A 6,692-nucleotide genomic window follows, 5' to 3' on the forward strand; every position below is an offset into this window, starting at 1 on the left:
CATCAGCATTCCCTTCCCAAAATCTTAGGCAACACAATTGGAGGCTAATATGTTTGTGCATCAAAATCAAACAGAACTCCCCTTAATCATTGTCATTTTCAACTCTCTTTTTCCCCCCCCTCTTTTCTTTCTTTGTCACCAGCTGTCTCAGTCAATCTAAATGATCATGATAATTTAGTTTCTATCATCTTGCTCCAATTCTTCATGGTCTAATCATTTGATATTTCTTTAGGATGATATCGTTATTGTCTAATCATTTGATATTTCTCCACAACAGAGGTCCAAAATCTACCGGAGAGAAGTTTTGACAACTCCGATAACAGAGGTACTTGTTGAATTAAAACTTTTGCCTGACAAGAGTGGATATACAATCAAGAATATAGACCATATACAATCCAGACCATAGACTAACTTGTTCCTTTTATGTGTTCCTTATAATTAGATGCTGCTCTAGAAGCTGAGCACAGATTTACTTTGATTGAACCATGCGAACGAAGGGAAAAGACAATAGCAACATACAAGTAAGACAATTTGAGCTTCTCCTAAGGGATTTCTTCATCTGAGTTAGCACATCTATTTGATGAGGTTGCTTTGACTTCTAATACTGAGTTTCACCCTAGTGTTGTGATTGCTGATTCTGTCATGGGAATGTTATCTGGAGCCAAGACAATCACAACATATAACTAGTTCTCATGCTTTATTTATAGACATTTTCAGCTACATTTTAACGCCCTCGCCAAACTATTTTAAAGTACTTAAATATTTTAGACTCTCAAATTTTACCTATAGTTTTCATTTTTCTGTTTGACAACTGGCAATGATGCCCTTAATCTTCTTTACTGATTTACTTCAATGATCAAAGCATCTAAGGTAGCAAAGCATTGATCAACTATGATAATTTTATTTAATATGCTCAAGTTTTACCTGTCAACTGATTGAACTGACTTGATGTTGGGAATAAAGATAATTGACTTAAAAATCAGGTTTAAAAATTTGAACTTTCTGTTTTTAGCATTTTGAAATTCTGTTGTGGTAGTTACTAATCTACTTCTATTAACAGGGCTGACAAAAATCTGTATGCCGTTGAATCATGGGAGAATAGCAAGAAAGCAGCTTTGGAAGCTAAGCTGAAAAAGATTGAGGTAAACAAGTTTCCATTTCTTGAGTTTTGTGCAATGAATGAAATGAACCCCTTATGCCTGCCATGCTTGTGCAAACATGGTATGAACCTTATATGCTATCGATGGTCTCCACCTGGACACTGGGTTCGAGTCTGAACAGTGCTTCAGCAAAAGCATTGGTGAGGCTGAGTAAATTACGACCATTCCCTGAACCCACAGTGGTGGGAACCTAGTGCACTGGGAACACATTTTGCCTTGTTAAGTCCCAAAGCCTACCCAGCCTATGTGCTCCTTCCCTTACAGGGCATCGTCAGTCAGCATATCACATACCATTTAACAAGTGCCTTCTTTCTTAAGAATCAGTTGGAAAAGCCAATCAATATTAAAGTAAATTAGATCATTTGATTGAAGTTGTTTCCCTATGTTTCCCAAGGCTTTTACCCTTTAAAGCCGTTCATTTGTATAGCAACACTTGTACCCATATATGTCTAACATATGTAGACGTAATGCACATAACATATTCTATGTCTGACTTGGTAAAGCAATAAGCTTACCATGTTTTCTCATGCTTTTCCTGAAGAAGTTTAAACAACACTAGAAAAGTAGGAATTCTGAAGATTTGTAGAATGCCACAGGTCAGTTGAGGAGGATGATTCGGTTTGATTACCTATTCGACCTACAGGTTTTCCTACTGACTAATTGTAGAATGCTTTTTTTAATGGTCCTCTAAATTTCAAAAACTGCTTTTTTTCTTTCAATCATACCCAAGAACTTTTCTCAACATTTTTCAAATAATACATACACAAGTTATAGTATTAAAGGTGTTATGAATCATTTTGACTGAGTTCATATTGCAATACAGGATCCAATGGAAAGAAAGAAGGTGGAGTACATGGAGGAAAAGAAAAACGAGGTGGCTTTAATCCACAACGAAGCTGAAGAAAAGAGTGCAATGATCGAAACTGCTGGAAAGAATCGAGTATCTGGGTTTGAAAAGAGGGCAATGAGAATCATTATACCAATTATTTTGTGTGTGGCGGTAGGTGCATATCTACTGTTCTTATTTTTTTTAATGGTGTTGTGGAATCATTATTCCAATTAATGGTTTCTAACCCATTGTAACCTGTAAGCAGGAAAAGATACTGGTGATTGGATTTGTGAAATGAAAATATAGTTTGAAACGGGGTTTCTTTTCATTCATTGCATATTTCAAAAGGGCTTGGTGATTCAGACCTGGTCAAACCTATCAGACCCAATCAGGGTTTTCTCCTTTATTGAAGTATTTCTTCAATCTTAAGAGTAAACTTGAGAGAACACCCTTACTCTCGAGTCAGAGAGTAGAAAATTTGAACTTAAAAATTGAATTTAGCAAATGTTGCTTAGAGTAGAAGTTCCACCGACTTCTCTCTTTATTGGATTTGACAAAGTGCTCTCCATCAGGGGAGATGATCAGACGGATAGTTGAAATTTGAACTCATTTCGGATTCGTATCTGTTTAAGAACATTCGAATTCGGATAACATCTGAATTTAATTAGATATTTGATGGATACTATCCGTATCCGATTAAAGTTTAATTTTAAAGAATACATCAACTCTTTTATAGAAATTCATTAATAGTAACTAATTACATTAAACTACCAATAATTATTATAATGGAATGTCGAATATTCTATATATATATATATATATATATATATATATATATATATATATATATCATGTATTCTTCTTTTTTCGCAAATCTTTTTCTGTCCTTTTTTATCCTTATGTTTTTTTCTAAATATCAATAATGTTGTACTATTGTAGTTGAAATGCATTAAACACAATCTTTGTAATGAGGAGTCCGTCATTCGAGTTATAAGTTAATAACTGTATAGTTAAAATAGAAGATTAAGGTCCCTTTTTGTATGTATTAGGCTTTGGAACGCATTATCTTTTCTGGTATAAAACGTTTAAGCCATCAATGCCTATACTTAATTAGTAATATTTCTATCATCCTCTTTTATGGTCATCATCCAATTATTAGAAAATTAAAATGGCTCCATCCATTTTTATTTTTTTTTCCTTTTCTTTTTGTTAGTAAAATCCATCCATGCATTTTAGGCATGGCAGTCGACACCCCACCCGCCACATTAAATTCCATTGTAGCTAAGAAGTTGCTAATTGATGTAAATGTTGTGATATTCATTGGGGTTCCCCTTTTGGATTGCAACTCCTACCCAAATTTTAAAGCATGCTTTTGGGTTTGTTAAACAGATGTTTCTTGATTGGGTTTTGGAAAACAGATCAATGTGTCTTGGGTTTATTTTTTTCAATTTAGAATTTCATGATGGTTGCATGATTAACCTTTTGAGGTCATTGTGTTTGTTGAAAATCCTCTTGATCAATAGGCTATCTGATAATTTTATCTTTTCACAACTTTTTGTTGAAGAATGTAACGGATAAAGATCGAGCAAATAATTGATAAACTCTTTTATGAGTCCAGATGACCTCACTGTAACCATGAATATTTAACATGCTTATAACTTTTATGATATTTATTAATTATACATTTGAGATCATTTTTCTTTTCTTATACTCAGTTAAAAAGTAAAAGTAAAAATAAGTAAAACAATTCCTTTTCAAAATGCCTGTCTTAAGGGCTTGTGAGGAATTCTTCAAAATGCCAGCCATTAAAACAATTCTTCTTCAAAATTATATATATATATATTTGACCATCAAATGATGAAGTAACAATGATTGAAAGGCTACTTACAATCACTTGTTCAAAATAAAACACCTTTGGACCGTCCATCTCTGCTGTTGGGCATGTAAGCATTTTGAAATTGAAACATCTTGGGTTAGGAAATATATCCCCCAATAAGGATTTTAGAAAGAAACATCATGGCAATTTTGGTTAGGACATACAAAGTCTGGTAACCATCTTTCTCTTATTTCTTGGGAGAAATGTTGTATCCCAAAATTGCAAAGTGGTCTAAGTTTAAAAAAAATGGAAAACATGAATAAGGCCTTGTTAATAAAGCAGGGTCAGAGGATTTTGACTGAGGCTGACTCTATATGGGTTAGATGCTTAAAGCCAAATACTTTCCCAGGTCTATTATTTTTGACCCAAAAGTCTATGGTAGATCTGGGTCTCATACTTGGAATAGTCTAAGAAAGGTGTTCCCTTTTTTGGCCCAAATGGTGATTAAAAAAAGCGGGGAATGGAGTTGAAACTTGTTTTTGGTTTGACCCTTGGTTCCATAAAGCCATGTGGAATGGCTTAGGAGGGAATATGCCCTAAGGCGGTTGACAACTGATCTTCTCTAGAATATAGTTTGATTAATGTGGTTTCTGACATTGCCTTGGATATCAATAAATTGAACCTTAATTACTCACTATAATGAGTGGAAGTCCAAACTCTCTACAACTGGTCACCTCACTATTTTAGCCTACAAAGAGCTAACTCATGTTATTTCTCAGTCCTTTAACAATTTAAATGTTGCATGGTGGAAATTCTTTTGGAAGATGCGAAAATACACCCAAAATTTACAACGTTTTTTTTTGGCGTCTTGTGCATGCAAGGACCCTATATTGGCTCAATAGATAGGGGATGACTCTGTGTGTACTCTGTGTGGCCAATGCAGGGAATCTGTTTAGCACCTATTTATTGATTATGATTGGGTTCGGCGAGTTTGGGGCATAGGACACCTAGGCCTACAAGTGGATAGGCTACCTTTTTGCAATTTGATAGAAATTTGCATTTATTTTCATTCCCAACTTGATAAACCTTTGTTGAATTGGTTTATGTTCATTTGGATAATAACTTGCTATGGTATTTGGAAGGTCAAAAATGAAGTGGTGTTTAAAAAAATACAACCCAATCCTATGCTAGTTCTAGACTATGTTAATTAGTGGATGCAAGATTTACATCTTTGTCCTCTCAAAACCAAAGAAACCCATAGCCCTAACTATAAACATCATACCAATATGGATTGTATTTGCATAATATCAAAAAACTTAAGAATCAATAGTAATACGATTCTTATGTGTGCAGGAAGCTTTTCTCCTACGACAAAACAAACTAGGTGCAGCTAGGGTCTGATAGATACAAGTATGTGTGGAAAGGGTGGAAAGGGGCAGTTGCAATAATCAACAATGAGGAGGATGCAAACAGAGGCATAATTGTTGGGTTACTGGAGGGAATGCGAACAGCACAGGCCAAAGGAATACAGGTTACAACCATTTGGAGCAATTGTCAACATCTAGCGAAATGGATCCCTATCGCAAAGACAAGATGGCCTATAACAATAACAACGACTGTACTCCTACAATTAGGGGCCATCTTAGGGCATATCAATATCAAACCTTTTGACTGTGGTACAACACTATCTTGGCTTATCAAATTGTGTCAAAATACATTCATTGCTAACCACACCATAGAATGGATGTATCTTACCCATTTGGACAACTGTACTTATTAGGTTATTGTATTTGTGATCCACCAAAAAAAAAAAACAAAAAAAGATTAATGTAGATTTTTCCCCCCTAGTCTAGTGTTTGGTTGAGTAGAAAACCTACCAATGATGAGAAGTGAAATTATAATTTTGGAAAAGAGCAAACATTATGATTATTCATATCATTGAGTCTTTGTGTCAACTTATGCTTTGTTTTTTATCCCACATAACCTTGATACTTAAGTCATTTTACTTATTTAGAGATTTTTTTTTTCCTTTTTCTTTTTAACTTAGTAGTGTTTGTGATTTTGCTTGAAATGCTAGAACTTGTTTGATTTTCATTTGAGGTGAAATTCATTGTGACATAATATTAGGGAGATGATTTAAGCCATCTTTGGACTGTTTGAGCCTTTCTAGCAGCTATGTATTGAGTATCTAGTACATACCCCCTTTGAGTTGAATTTAGCATTTTTCTTTGTTTTGCACTTAATTTTTATATCGTAGCTTTTCTGATAATTTTCCTCATCTTTTTACCTTTATTCATAGCATATGCTTGTTCCACAAAAAAGAAAAACGAAAAATGCATAGCATATGCCTGTCGAACTATTATTGTGAATTAGATGATGGAAAAATTATAATGAAAGTGAAAAGATGGTGAGATTGAGCATAAAAAGCACTCATTTATCTAGAAGGTAGGAAAAAAAAAAAAAAGTGAATGAAAGAAAATTTTGGCAAGATGGAGCATATAATGCACTCGGCCATAAAAAATTAAAAAAATAATAAAAAAATAAAAAAGAAAGAAAGAAAGAAGAAAAGAAAATTGGCAAAGTCAATAATAAGTTTGGGGAACGTATGAAAAAATGCTAGAAAACTCGCAAATATGTGAAGATTGAACTCAATTGTATATGCTATAGATGTTTTGAGCCTTAAATTTATATTTTATCATACCTTGACCTTAGCCTTACATTACAAGTTTAATAAGAACTTTAATCTTTGATGTTGTATTGTTTACATTAGTGGAAAGTGACATGAAAAGCAAGCCTATGGAGTTCTTTAATGCCTTATCTAGAGATCATGGTTATTACTTGTTTTATAAATTGATCTGGATGACATTTGATTAAGTATGTAAGGCTA

General features: G+C 33.8%; 1 long non-coding RNA gene across 1 annotated transcript; it reads left to right on the forward strand.

Moving 5' to 3' along the window:
- Positions 1-276: 276 nt before the first annotated feature.
- On the forward strand, positions 277-2,300 carry LOC149030219 (uncharacterized). The gene is made up of 4 exons (XR_016172897.1): positions 277-325; positions 443-521; positions 1,061-1,142; positions 1,984-2,300. It is a non-coding gene; the product is annotated as an uncharacterized LOC149030219 (long non-coding RNA).
- The last annotated feature ends 4,392 nt before the right edge of the window (positions 2,301-6,692 follow it).

The sequence above is a fragment of the Hakea prostrata genome, chromosome 1, assembly GCF_041222555.1.
Source record: "Hakea prostrata isolate BN-2017 chromosome 1, UWA_Hpros_2, whole genome shotgun sequence".
In the NCBI taxonomy this organism is placed as follows: Eukaryota; Viridiplantae; Streptophyta; class Magnoliopsida; order Proteales; family Proteaceae; genus Hakea; species Hakea prostrata.